Source organism: Bos indicus, chromosome 21 (assembly GCF_029378745.1).
Source record: "Bos indicus isolate NIAB-ARS_2022 breed Sahiwal x Tharparkar chromosome 21, NIAB-ARS_B.indTharparkar_mat_pri_1.0, whole genome shotgun sequence".
Lineage (NCBI taxonomy): Eukaryota > Metazoa > Chordata > Mammalia > Artiodactyla > Bovidae > Bos > Bos indicus.
The window spans coordinates 37,231,924-37,247,853 of NC_091780.1; positions in this window are offsets into that span (position 1 = coordinate 37,231,924).

Below are 15,930 nucleotides of genomic sequence, written 5' to 3' on the forward strand. Positions count from 1 at the left end.
TATTTTCACTGGATATGAAATTCTGGGTTGACAATTCTTTTCTTTCAAAACTTTAAAAATTTTGTACCATTTTCTTTTGGCATGCATGGTTTTTGATGAGAAATCTTCATAATCCCCATTTTTTTGGTCATGGTTTATAGTTAATGTGTTATTTTCTCTGGCTGCTTTCAAGATTTTCTTTTTTTGCAACTAATGTTCAATAGTTTGATTATGATACACATGGACATAAATTTCTTTGGGTTTAAAGCTTACTCAGCTTCTTTAATTCATAAGACACCTTTTGCTTAGCTTGAGATGTTTTGGGGCCACTATTTCTTCAAATATTTTTTCAACTCTGCAGTTTCTCCTTCCTTGCTTTAATGCTGATGATACACATCTTAAACTTTTCATTGTCTCATAGTTTCTGTAGTTCTTCTCAATTTTAAGAAAACTTTTATTCTCTGTACAGTCTCCTAGGTACAAACTTTCAAGTTTCAAACTTTCAAAGATGCTAACATGTCCAACCACATACGTTAGTTCTATCTGACGCACAGGACCTGGACATAGAATGGTACACAGAGGTTACAGCTGCTATTCAGAATGCAATCCAGTGCCACTGTTATCTATGATGAGAAAAAAAAGAGCTACTACCTAGAACTTACTAGATCTTTTTTTTTTTTTTTTCTGTTTCAAGAAGTTAGATAGAATTGAATCCAGCAAGACACCAGAACCTGTGCCTTTAACATCAGGCATGAGTGAAATTTCAGCTTGTCCTCCATCACCTTTTGCTGGCAATCCTTCAGTTCTACCATTTCCCACCTCCTTTCCCTCCTCTAGTCAGTAACTCTTCTTGCCTGTTCACTCATGCCAGCCCTTGTATACAGCTGTTGTACTGTACTATTGTACCTTTCAAGGTACTGTACTATAAGATTAAAATTTTTTCTTTATTTTGTGTGTTTGTTTATGTATTATTTTTATGAAAAGTATTATAACCCAATACAGAACAGTACTATATAGCTGATTGTGTTAGGTACATAGGCTAACTTTATTGGACTTATGAACAAATTGGACTTATGAATACATTCTTGTTTGTATGTAAGGGGCTTATCATATTGTTCAGATTGAATAATTTCTGTTGGTCTATCGTCAAGTTTACCAACTTTCATCTGCTATTATCATTCTGCTGTTGAGTCTATTCTTCTATTGCTTTGCTGAGACATTGCATTTTAAAATTCATTTTAAGAGTACTCAATATTGCAAATTCATGCTTTTTATAATGGCTGCTTTGAAGTCTGTCAGATTATTCCAACATCTGTGTCATTTTGATGTTGGCATCTGTGTTTGTCTTTTCCCATATGAGTTGCAGTTTTTCTGATTCTTCATATGCCAATTAATTTTGGATTGTATCCTGGATATTTGAAATATTATGAGAATCCAGTCTTGTTTAATTCTACTGAGAGTATTAATTTTTATGTTTTAGCAGAAAATCAACTGCTTATGTTCAGGCCATGAGTTCCACCTAGCCTTCTGTGGGCCATGTTTCTAATATCAGTTTTGTTTCTAAAACTTTTCTAGTACTTCTTGGATTTTTCCTTGTTGTGTACCACCCAGTGCTCTTTTTGGAGCCTGGCTGGTGATCTGCTCTTTAATTCATGTCTCAAGATCTTTGGTATGCTAATTAGGTTCCTACCTACACCTGTGCATCTGGAAATGGGCCCGAAAGTTTATAAACAATCATTTTAGGTTGCTTCTTTGAATTCTTTGCTCTCTGTCATCAACCTGGAACTTTCCAGTTTTCTGGGGCTTTCTCTTTTAGGCCTCAGGCCAGGAACTTGGTAGCCTAGTTACTGTATTCTATTGCCACTTCCAGTTTTGAGCCTGCATCCAGGACCAAGTGATGTGAAGATAGAGGAAAAAAGTAGTGGGAGTTGGCCCCACCCACTTGGAACCACAGCTCCACCAGAGAGGACCATTCCCCTTCCTCAGAATTTTGACATTTTTGGGTTCCCATGGCAACAACTGTTACCACTGTCATGGTTTTGTTGGAGGCTAGAGTATGAAAGGAAAGAGGAAAGAAAAATAGGAGAATTTCTACATTGTTTCTGAGCATTAAGAGTTCTATTTCCTGTTCTTTGAGTCAGCAATGAAATTTTTTTCCTGGAGTTCTGTGTGTACTACAGTGCTCACATCTCAGCATCTTAATGTATTACTATTCTGACCAGGGGATGTCAGAAGGAAAAAAGAGATAAATTTATCACTAGTTTGCTGGCTGTTATAATTCTGATATTCTCTTATTTACCTACTACTATGTACTTTTTAGAATTCTCAAAAATCTATGTCTTCTGTCCAAGTTTTCTAATTGTATTTCTACTTGCAGGGAGAAATGTACATAGTCCATTTTACCTGAAGCATAAACTCTCAAATAATAAATTGATTACTTTGTAATTAAATATTATTTCTTTTTAAGGAATTGCAGAACTTCCTAGAATTATTAATACTTGAGAGAAAGAAATTGAAAATTTGGTGTAATTTTAAAAAACAATTCAAACTTCATTATCTTCAAAAGACATCCATCCTAACACACTTTGATCAAGTAAGTGTTGGATGATTTGGGGGAGAAAGGGAGCAAAATATACTCTAGTGGTAAGCCTCATCTTAACTTAAACAAAATTATTAAATATAATAGAGAGAGTAAAACTGTGTCTGTGCATTGAAGCCTGAGAGTTGGCAAATGTGGAGTTTGTTTTTGCAGTAGGTTCTGTATATTAGCTAGGGTTCTCCTCAGAAACAAAGTAGGATTTGTGTGGTGTATGTGAATATACATGTATATCTGTGTATACACATATATGTATGGAGAAAGAGAGCATGCACAAGAGAGCAAGAACAAGATTTTAAGTAATCAGCTTACATGATTGTTGAGGCTGAGACATCCAAATTCTATGAAGTAGGCTTGAGAATCAGGGAAGAATTGATGTTGCAGCTCAAGTCCAAAGGCATACTACAGACAGAATTCCTTCTTCCTCTGCGGATGTCAATCTTTTTTTTCTCTTAAGGCCCTCGACTGATTGGTTATATGAGGCTCACCCATATTTTGTAGGTAATCTCCTTTACTAAAGGGCTTCTCAGGTGGTACAGTGCTAAAGAATCTGCCTGCTAATGAAGGGGATGCAAGAGATGTGGGTTGGATGCCCCAGTTGGAAGATCCCCTGGGTTAAGAAATGGCAACCTATTCTAGGATTCTTGCCTGGAAAATTCCATGAACAGAGGAGCCTGGTGGGATACAGTCCATGGAATAACAGAGTCAGACTCTATTGAGCATGCATGCCATATCCTCTATGAAAAGTCTACTGATTTAAATGTTCTCATCTTCAAACAACAGATAAACTAATGTTTGACCAAAAGTCTGTCCTAGCCATGTTGATGTATTAAATTAATCATTATATCCTGGAAGGTGATAATAGATAATACTTTAACTCCTTGAAAAATTGTACATTTTCTGAGTGGCTTCAACATAGAGATAGTCAATGGACAATCTAAGATCCAACTGGTGATCTAAGACAGCTTTTTAAGGAAAATGAATTTTCTCATGGATCCTTACTATCATCTGAGATTAATTCTATAGTAATTGTATTTTCAGTGGATTCTTTACCAGCTGAGCCACCAGAGAAGCATGATTGTATTTAAATACATTTAAACCTATGACTGACTATACATGACTTAAATTTTAGTTCTTTGAAAATTGTATATTCATACCTCAAATGAGATAGAAAACCACACTCTGATAAAGTTGATAATGGGTGATAGTGTTTTGCTGAAACTAAGTGTAGAATAAATGAAAATTTAGGACTGTTACTGTAATCAATCTATTTCTACATTCTTCTTCAATGATACTTGGTATTAAAGTTAGTGTTACTACTACTGCAATTATGATTGGAATTTCTAGGTCCTCCTTAATGTTCTGAGTCACTATATCTGGAATGTAGCCCAGTTATATGCATTTAAAGTGTTTTCCTCAGAAAATCTAACGTTGGTAGTCTAAATTCTATAGAATTTAGTCTAAAGTGTAAATTCTATAGAAATGGGTAAAAGCATAACATTTAGGCAAATTATCAGAATCACCTGAAATATTGTTTTAAAGTATTATCAATGCCAATTTCATTCCAATCCTAAAGAAAGGCAATGCTAAAGAATGTTCAAACTACCACACAAATGCACTCACCTCACATGCTAGCAAAGTAATGCTCAAAATTCTCCAAGCCAGACTTCAATAGTATATGAACCATAATCTACCAGATGTTCGAGCTGGATTTAGAAAAGCAGAAGAACAAGAGATCAAATTGCCAACATCTGTTGGATCATGGAAAAAGCAAGAGAATTCCAGAAAAACATCAACTTTTGTTTTATAAACTACCCCAAAGCCTTTGGACTGTGTGGATCACAATAAACTGTGGAAAATTCTTAAAGAGATGGGAATATCAGACCACCTTACCTGTCTCCTGAGAAATCTGTATGCAGGTCAAGAAGCAACAGTTCGAACTGGACATGGAAAAACAGACTGGTTGCAAATTGGGAAAGGAGTAAATAAAATCTGTATATTATCATCCTACTTATTTAGCTTATACGCAGAATACATCATGCAAAATGACAGGCTGTATGAAGCACAAACTGGAATCAAGATTGCTGGGAGAAATACCAATAACCTCAGATACGCAGATGATACCACCCTATGGCAGAAAACAAAGAAAAACTAAAGAGCCTCTTGATGAAAATGAAAGAGGAGAGTGAAAAAGTTGACTTAAAACCCAACATTCAGAAAACTAAGATCATGGCATCTGGTCCCATCACTTCATGGCAAGTAGATGGGGAAACAGTGGAAACAGTGAGAGACTATTTTTCTGGGCTCCAAAATCACTGCAGATGATGACTGCAGCCATTAAACTAAAAGACGCTTGCTCCTTGGAAGAAAATCTATGGCCAACCTAGACAGTATATTATAAAGCAGAGACATTACTTTGCCAACAAAGGTCCATCCAGTGAAAGCTATGGTTTATCCAGTAGTCATGTATAGATGTGAGAGTTAGACTATAAAGAAAGCTGAGCACTGAAGAATTGATGCTTTTGAACTGTGATGTTGGAGAAGACTCTTTGAGAGTCCCTTGGACTGCTAGGAGATCCAACCAGTCCATCCTAAAGGAAATCAGTCCTGAATATTCATTAGAAGGACTTATGCTGAAACTCCAATACTTTGGCTACCTGATGTGAAAAACTGACTCATTGGAAAACACTCTGATGCTGGGAAAGATTGAAGGTGGGAGGAGAAGGGGACAACAGAGGATGAGATGGTTGGATCACTAATACAATGGACATGAGTTTGAGTAGGCTCTGGGAGTTGGTGATCAGCATGGAAGCCTGGCTTGCTGCAGTCCATGGGGTCGCAAAGAGTTGGACAGGATTGAGGGACTGAATTGAACTGAATCAAGGTCACATGCCATTCATAGTAAATCAGAATCTCCAGCTCTCCAGAGCTCCAGAGATCTGCTTTCTTTCTTTCTTTTAAGCTTCTTAAAGGATATTGTCATCATCTAGATTTGAAAAATAGCTGTTCTATTATTACCTTTCTTAAAAATTAGTGGTTTCATGTAAGAGCTTGTCAATAACTGGGTAATGAAAAATTATTGCTTGAGATCACTGGGGATACCTGAATAATGGTGTATTTTATATTTAATTAATGGAGAAATTAATACATTATAGATTTAATTTACTATAACAATAAAATTTTTGAGTAGGTTAAACATTTACTTATATACAATGAAAGCACAACATACTGGAGAAAGCAATTTTCTCTGATACTTAGGTAGTGGGGAAGGCTTATCAACACATAATATGAAACTCAGAAATGATTTTTAGAAGTTAAAAATTTAAATATATGACAACAACAACACAGAAATGAAGCAAGAACATATTCTGACTTGGGGAAATATGTTACAAACCCATGACCTCTATAATTCAAAAAGCCCTTAAAGGTCAGGAAAAAAAAATGGCAACACAATAGGGAAACATGAAAAAGGCAGATTCTCATAGCTAATAGAAGAAATTTAAATGACTCTCTAATACTAAAACACAGATTCACTAATAAATTTAACAAACGACAACAACAAAAAGCTGAGATAAGCTTTTACCTGTCATAGAGAAATACATTAAAAGCTTGATAGTATTCATTTTTGAGCAAAAATATACACAAATGGACATATCTATCATACCTTAATCAATGTTAAATTCACTAAGATTAAGTATCATTTTAAGGTTTGCACTATTTATTTGATCTGAAATTTTCATCTCTCACCAACAATTCTAAGTTATGAATCCTGTAGAAATTCTCTCACTATTGACACCCAAATTTGTCCATTACAATAAATATATAATGTAGTATATTTTATAACAGCCAAAGTTGTAAGTAAAGAAGATTAATCAAAAAATGATTCATTAAATTGTACAATATAAAATGGTTTATGATTTTGTCAAAAAGAATGATGTGGCTTGAAATGTTTGGATATATTAAAAAATAGGCCAATTATAATTTAAGTGAAGAAAGTGTGCATCAGTTCAGTGCAGTTCAGTCGCTCAGTCGTGTCCGACTCTTTGTGACCCCATGAATCGCAGCACACCAGGCCTCCCTGTCCATCACCAACTCCCAGAGTTTAACCAAATTCATGTCCATTGAGTCGGTGATGCTGTCCAGCCATCTCATCCTCTGTCGTCCCCTTCTCCTTCTGCCCCTAATCCCTCCGAGCATCAGGGTCTTTTCCAATGAGTCAACTCTCCGCATGAGATGGCCAAAGTATTGGAATTTCAGCCTCAGCATCAGTCCTTCCAATGAACACCCAGGACTGATCTCCTTTAGGATGGACTGGTTGGACCTCCTGAGCTTTAAGCCAACCTTTTCACTCTCCTCTTTCACTTTCATCAAGAGGCTTTTTAGTTCCTCTTCACTTTCTGCCATAAGGGTGGTGTCATCTGCATATCTGAGGTTATTGATATTTCTCCCGGCAATCTTGATTCCAGCTTGTGCTTCTTCTAGCCTGGTGTTTCTCATGAGGTACTCTGCATATAAGTTAAATAAGCAGGGTGACAATATACAGCCTTGACATACTCCTTTTCCTATTTGGAACCAGTCTGTTGTTCCATGTCCACTTCTAACTGTTGCTTTCTGACCTGCATATACGTTTCTCAAGAGGCAGGTCAGGTGGTCTGGTATTCTCATCTCTTTCAGAATTTTCCACAGTTTATTGTGATCCACACACTCAGAGGCTTTGGCATAGTCAATAAAGCAGAAATAGATGTTTTTCTGGAACTCTCTTGCTTTTTCCATGATCCAGCGGATGTTGGCAATTTGATCTCTGGTTCCTCTGCCTTTTCTAAAACCAGCTTGAACATCTGGAAGTTCATGGTTCACGTATTGCTTAAGCCTGGCTTGGAGAATTTTGAGCATTACTTTACTAGCGTGGGAGATGAGTGCAATTGGGGGGTAGTTTGAGCATTCTTTGGCATTGCCTTTCTTTGGGATTGGAATGAAAACTGACCTTTTCCAGTCCTGTGGCCACAGCTGAGTTTTCCAAATTTGCTGGCATACTGAGTGCAGCACTTCCACAGCATCATCTTTCAGGATTTGAAATAGCTCAACTGGAATTCCATCACCTCCACTAGCTTTGTTCGTAATGATGCTTTCTAAGGCCCACTTGACTTCACATTCCAGGAGGTCTGGCTCTAGGTGTGCATAACAGCATTTTTAGAGTCACTTACTTTTCAAAATATATATAAAATGTAAAGTTTGAGTTAGATAAATATGTATCAAAATATTAAAGATTTTTACCTCTCGAGAGTAGGATTGTGATAGGAATACATTCATTTCCATTTCTACTTTTTCCATTTTTGTATTAAATTTTTTTAGCACACATGTGTTAGTCATAAGGAAACACAAAGGGGACAAATAGAAAAGAAAAGGATTAATGGCTTGCTGCCACAAAGTTGTCTTCTGCCTTTTTACTGTTGAAAAATGTTATCAATTATTTGGGTGAGGTCATATATGACAGTCTTATTTTCAGATGGAGAAAAATTGGGAGGGATAGTAACATAGGTGACTGAGTCAAGTTTCAACCGCCCTAGAAATTCATGTTGTGTTGAAGCAAACAATAAAAATTAACAATCACTAATGTAATTTACTCTGTTTAGGCATAAAAAAAAATTTGCTTAACTTAGTTTAAGATATGAGGATTAGAGTTAGGTTTAGGGAAAGGGTTTACAAAAGGCCAAGGAGAAAGAGAATGATATGTCCATCTGAAGGGACAGTTCCAAAGAATAGCAAGGAGAGATAAGAAAGCCGTCCTAAGTGAACAATGGAAAGAAATAGAGGAAAACAATAGAATGGGAAAGACTAGCAATCTCTTCAAGAAAATTAGAGATGCTAAGGGGACATCTCATGTATAAATGGACACAATAAAGGACAGAAATAGTATGGACCTAACAGAAGCAGAAGATATTAAGAAGAAGTGGTAAGAATACACAGAAGAACTATAGAAAAAACGTCTTAATAACCCAGATAACCACTGATGGCATGATCACTCACCTAGAGCCAGACATCCTGGAGTGTGAAGTCAAGTAGGCCTTATAAAGCATCACTACGAACAAAGCTAGTGGAGGTGATGGAATTCAAACTGATCTATTTCAAATCCTAAAAGATGATGCTGTTAAAATGCTGCACTCAATATGCCAGCAGATTTGGAAAACTCAGCAGTGGCCTCAGGACTGGAAAAGGTCGGTTTTCATTCCAATCCCAAAGAAAGGCAATGCCAAAGAATGTTAAATCTACCTCATCATTGCACTCATTTCACATGTTAGCAAGGTAATACTCCAGATCCTTCAAGCTAGGCTTCAACAGTACATGAACTGAGAATTTCCAGATGTTCAAGCTGAATTTTAAAAGAGGAACCAGAGATCAAATTGCCAACATCCGTTGGATCATAGAAAAAGCAAGAGAATTCCCAGAAAACATCTACTTCTTCTTCATTGACTATGCTAAAGCCTTTGACTGTGTGGATCACAACAAACTGTGGAAAAGTCTTAAAGAGATGTGAATAGCAGACCGCCTTACCTATCTCCTGAGAAAAACCTGTATGCAGATCAGTAAGCAACAGTTAGAACTGGACATGGAACAACTGACTAGTTCAAAATTGGAAAAGGAGTACATCAAGGCTGCATATTGTCACCCTACTTATTTAATATATATGCAAAATACATCATGCAAAATGCCGGGCTCAGTGAAGCACAAGCTTGAATCAAGATTGCCAGGAAAATATCAATAACCTCAGATATGCTGATGACACCATCCTTATTGCAGAAATTGAAGAGGAACTTAAGAGCCCTTTGATGAAAATGAAAGAGGAGAGTGGAAAAGCTGGCATAATATTCAACATTCAAAAAAACTAAGATCATAGCATCCAGTCCCATTGCTTCATGGCAAATATATGGGAAAATAATGGAAACAGTGACAGATTTTATTTCTGTGGGCTCCATAATCACTGCGGAACGTAACTGCAGCCATGAAATTAAAAGCAAGCCATGCTTGCTCCTTGAATGAAAGGCTGTGTCAAACCTATAGACAGAGTATTAAAAAGCAAAGGCATTACTGTGCTGACAAAGGTCCATATAGTCAAAGCTATGGTTTTTCCAGTAGTCATGTACAGATGTGAGAGTTAGAACATAAAAAAGGCCAAGTACTGAAGTACTGATGCTTTCAAACTGTGGTTTTGGAGAAGACTCCTGAGAGTCCCTTGGACTGCAAGGAGATCAAACCAATCAATCCTAAAGGAAATCAACCTTGAATATATCATTGGAAAGACTGATGCTGAAGCTCCAATACTTTGACCTCCTGATGCGAGAGCCAACTCATCTGGAAAAGACCTTGATACTTGGAAAGATTGAAGGCAGGAGGGGAAAGGGATGATGGAGGACGAGATGGTTGGATGACAACACTGACTCAGTGTGCATGAGTTTGAGCGAACTCCAGGAGATGGTGAAGGACAGGGAAACCTGGCAGACTGCAGTCCATAGGTTCACAAATAGTTGGACCAGACTCCGCGACTGAACAACGGCAATAACAAAAGAGGATATCTGGCTTCTATTTCATATGAAAATAAGATTTTGTTTCCATGAGCTCAGTATGAACTGAAGATGTAATAGCCCTGAAATTTTAGATTATCCAGGTTTCAGGAGTTTTTGTGGTGCTCTATGTTGGCCCATCTGAATTATCTTATGCTATTAAGAGTGCTGTTACTTCTGATGAAACATTCTAAGTGGTGCACATATGCAGAACAGGGGTCAGGATGGTAAAGGATTTATAAACCCTGCCACAAATTTAGAAGTCTCCAATTAGAGAACAACAGGGTGGTTGTATTCAAATATTTGAAATTTGTCTTATGACAGTGTTTCCCCTCTTTGATTTTGAGGTCAGAAATGGTATATATTAGAGAGCCAGCAATGTAAGCTCACCTTGTACAACAAACTCCTAATTCCTGAATATCTGAGAAAAAACTAGATAATATGTATAGATACCATGTAATGTGTTTTCACTTGGGAAGGAGTGTTGAATTAGGTATTTTCTAATGTTAAAAAAATCCATAGGATTCTATGATAATGGTTATAGACTATTTTCTTATATAAGTAGAAAAGGTAATTCAACTTGTAAGAATTTTAAATCCATACACTTTGCAAAAATCTTAGGAATGTATATCAGAAAGTAATAATTAGGGTTTATACCCAAATGAGGGGTTTAAAAAATTCCTGAGCTTTTCAAAAACAAAGAATTAAATACAGTTGGAATAAAGTTCAAAGTTATTTTAATTTGTGTGCATATCTGATAGCATGAATCATAATATTTGAAGAATAAGCTCTGCATAGATGAGGACTTGCTTCTGTATCCCTGTATTTAGGATAGTTCCTTGGACATAGTTGGTTCTCAGTAAAAACTTTTTGGGTAATGAAAAAGGAGGGGCCTCATTATCAGAATCAGAAATGGAGTGACAAAAGGATGGGATATGCTGGGAAGACCAAGATTGGAAATCTTGGCAAATCTATAATATTAGGTAAGTATAGCAGAGTATGGGAAATTTAGGTAGTAATTTTTTTAAAAAAGTAAATACAGAGTGTAAAATTCAGTCCATGATGGAAAATTCAGGCAGATTGTGAGGACTAGCCAAGAATTCAACTTAAATCCAAGTTAAGAGTATCTACATAGTAGGCAGGGCTTTGCAGCTGGCACTAGTGGTAAAGAACCCTTCTGCCAATGCAGGAGACCAGACACTGAATAAATCCCTAGGTTGGGAACATCCCCTGGAGGAAGGCATGGCAACCCACTCCAGAATTCTTGCCTGGAAAATCCCATGGACAGAGGAACCTGGTGGGCTACAGTCCATGGAGTCTCAAAGAGTCAGACACTACTGAAGTGACCTAGCGCGTGCATGAGCACACACACACACACACACACATAAGGGAAGAGAAAAGATTTTAACTATAATGAGCTAATGTTATGGTATTTAATGTTGTGTTGTGGCTCTCATCCAACAACATTCAAAGTAAGGGTTAGGAAATCCAATCCATGAGTGTTCAGAAGTACAACATAAAGACTAAGGTAACTGGCAATCAGGGAATCTGCTATTAAAACTAAGGCAGACCAACAGGGTTTAATGCTAAATACTGACCTAGGGCTTGTTCTAAAAAGATGGACAACTGAATATTCAGGGGAGATTTTGTAATTCTAGTGTAAATTTAGGGGACCCTGAAGAATTGATGCTTTTGAACTGTGGTGTTGGAGAAGACTCTTGCAAGTCCTTTGGACTCCAAGGAGATCCAACCAGTCCTTTCTGAAGATCAGCCCTGGGATTTCTTTGGAAGGAATGATGCTAAAGCTGAAACTCCAGTACTTTGGCCACCTCATGCGAAGAGTTGACTCATTGGAAAAGACTCTGATGTTGGGAGGGATTGGGGGCAGGAGGAGAAGGGGACGACAGAGGATGAGATGGCTGGATGGCATCACTGATTTGATGGACGTGAGTCTGGGTGAACTCCGGGAGTCGGTGAGGGACAGGGAGGCCAGGCGTGCTGTAATTCATGGGGTCTCAAAGAGTCGGATACGACTGAGTGGCTGAACTGAACTGAACTGAACTGAGGGACAGGGAATCAAACAGAGTATTACATCATCATTTTAAGTGTGAGAATTGTTATAGCAAGTATTAGTGGTTGGTTGGGCTACAGTGGTTCTTGGATTTGTTTTGTTTTCATTATGTAAAAGCTTAGAATGCCTTATTGTAAGCCTCTTGATAGCTTTTATAAATTGTGGATATAGTCTTTAAATATAAAGAGTTTTCATTTTGTTTCATCTGATCTATTTCTTTGGGGAGTAGGGAGGCTTCTCTAGTGGCTCAGATGGTAAAGAATCTGCCTGCAAATCGGGAGACTGGTGACGACTTTATTACTCCAATGATAACTAAGAACGTTCTGATTAAACATTCAGAAACGTTCAGAAAAAGGTAGAATAGTTTAGTTGGAAGAAAAATGAGAAAGCATTTATATCCTTTTATTAATCCTAAAAAAAATAATGCTTTTAATAATCAGAGAAAATATATCATTGGGAAATTTTCTTGAAGGAACTAAGTTATAGGCTTTTTAGATTCAAAATATATTAAAATATACTTCAATACTCATAATAATTATTTATGATATGTCTTTTTTGAAGGAATGTATCCAAAGTGTTGTATTTCCAATTGAGACAATAATTAACCATTGCAGTAAAAAAGAGAAAAAAAAAAAAACAAAGCCCTAAGAAAAAATGTAGCAAAATGATTGAATATTATGATGAGAAAATTTTAGAAGCAAAAATCCCAAATATGTGTCCTCCTTAGTATCACCTATATTAAATTACTGTGACTCCTTGGTACTCAATGTATGGTCCATGGACCAAGAGATTAGAATCACCTGAGCACTTATAACATGCAAAATCTCAGACCCCACTCTGGACTTCTTGAATCAAGGTCTGCATTTTAATATGATCCTTAGGTACATGCACATTTAACCTTAAGAAGCGCTGCTGTAAACAATATATGCTTTTACGAGATCCAGACCAATTTCTGTCATCTTAGAGAAGCAGTTTCACACTCCCCATTCACAGTTGATTATTGCCTTCTTTGGGAGCTTCTGGATAGTAAACAAACACTGCAGTAGACTTTCATTGTCTAATAGAAAGTAACACAGAGCTGATAGCCCACACTTGCCTATACTGAGAAAATAGTTAACACATATTGGAGAAGGTATGAGGCTCATGTTATACTGTCTGTTCAGACATCCAAATAGGAATAATTCATGACTGCTTGTTCCGGTCATTGTGTCAGGCACGGAGGACACAATGATGGGAAATGTGCTAGTTGTCAGTATTATTACAACTGCATCTGGAAAATACTGTTCCTAATCTCTGGGATTTAATCCTGAGGCTTTTCTTTGCTGGATGTTAATCTCTCAGTGTGAGCCCTCATTTTCCTTCTCTTGATCTGACAATGTTTTCAGTGTTCGCCTTTATGAAAAATACTCACCATTCCTTCAACAATCCTCTTCCTTTATGTGATGTGGTTTCATGTTTAAAAACTCAGGTCATAGTTCTGTAGAATGGGCTGTTTTGCCCCAGACAGCCTAGGAATGAGTAAAAGAAGCAGAAAAAGTCTTTAAGGAATAGGGAGGCGAGTGGTATTAAGTCCTTAACTACCTTAAACAACACTTCCTTCATGTTCAGGATTCCGTCTCACAAACAGTTCAGTTCCCTGACTGTATTATGTGTTGGATACTTTGCATGGAATCATGTTTACTCCTTTTCAACTCTTCATGGTCTTCATTTCAATTATTAATATTTTTCTCCCTCTTCTAGGACTTCCCCATCTCTAGCAGAATAGAAACATTCTCAGTTATTTCCACTTTAGGAATAAAACATATCCTTCTTATTTTCCTTCCTGTAACATCTTTTTACTTTTGCTCCAATTTGAGATGCTTGACTTTGATTGAAAAGGAACTATATGTAGCCTCTACGCATCTACTCTTAATTGCTTAGTCAGTCCTCTGCTATTGTCAATCTGATGTCTGCTTCCCACACTCTTGCAACATTCATTGTGGCCTCTAGGTTGTTAAATTTGGTAGACCCTTCACAGCTTTTTTAAATACCTTTAAAGTGTCCTTCATTTTACATCTATAATACAACTGTTTTCATTCTGTTCTAAGAATTTCTTTAATCAAATTATACAAATAGCCTCAAACTGTTTTCCTGCTATTAATACCAGTCTTGTCACCTCCAGTCTGTCCTGCAAATTCTTTTCCAGAGTAGTTTTTGAAAACATGTTTGATCATTTCAGTACGCATTAAAAGCCTTCAATGTTTTAAGGATAAATATAAGCCCTTCTGATCAATATATTCTTTTATTATCTGGCCCTTTCCTTATGTCTTAAATCTTATCTCTCCCTATACCACATTGTATACCAGCACATGTGTGCGAAGCTGTCAATTCTATACATTTGTGTATCCCGTTTACACTAAAGTGTCCCTCTGCTCTTATACTGGTTAACTCCTATGTATTGCTGAAGATTTGGTAAATTATGACCTATTTTTAGAAGTATTAATCTCCACCTATCCCTATAATCTGTGTAAGGAGTGCTTCTCTGAGTTTCCAAGGTGTATCATGCATACTTCCATTACAGCATTTATTTCTGTGTGTTTGCTTAAGATTTTTTTTTTTTTTTTTTTGGCCTTGCAGTCTGATATATGTGATCTTAGTTCCCTGACCAGAGATTGAACCTGTGCCTCTGTATTGGGAGCATGGTCTTACCCACTGGACTGCCAGGGAAGTCTCTGTTTAAGGTTTTGATTTCTGTGTTCTTCAGTCAGTTCTTAGAACCTGTCATATACAGCAGGCACAAGTACAGAGAGGAATATGGCAGAATTATTTAAATGAGTGAATCAAACAAAGGATGAGTTTATTGCCCTCTAATATGAAATTATGATTGTTATTATTTATTATCTATTTCTAGAGGATGATCATAGTAAAGATTGATTTGTCAGTGTTCTAGTATTAAGACAAACTTCAGCCCTTAACTCCAACCTCTTTTGTGTATGTTCCACTTCTGAAACTACCCCCAAATTTATGGTGCTCTACTGCTTAATAACCTACAGCAATTCTTAGTTACTACATGGCTTTTCAGCATTTGCAGTTACTATTTGCACATCATTTAATAAAATCGCTCTCATATTATGCAGCAGCATGAGCCTCTGACACAGAAACAGAAATTATCTGGATGCGTGGTATATCACTTAGGATGAGATTCAGCAACACTTAACTAAAACTCGATAGTGTTCTATGATGTTTAAAATGAGAGAAGTATATTTCTCCCTCATGTTAAAGAGCTTCATTTATGAGCTGGTTAGGACAGATATGATGATTCAACAAAGTCATTAGGGACCCAGACTCTTGAATTCATGACTTCTCCATTCCTGGGCATGACTCTAGGCAGTTACTAGAGTACTAGCGATTACAAACATCGTCTAGACTGCAGTATGGAGGCAGAACACAAGAATGGGATGGTTACTCCCTTGAGAAATCCTGCTGGGAGACCCATAGTATATTTTCAGTATCTCATTGACTAGAACTTAACATAAAATGCAAAAAAGTTCTGTATAATTTGATAAAAATCCTACTAATTATGTGGCTTGAAGAAGTTACTTTATCTCTTTAAAGTCCATTTCCTTTATTTCTAAAATGTGAATGACAATGCCCATCTTATAGAAATTTTGTAAATGTAACTATGTATTTGAAAGTCTAGTACAGTTACAGGCACATGGCAGCCTCTCCATAAATAGTAGTAGCTA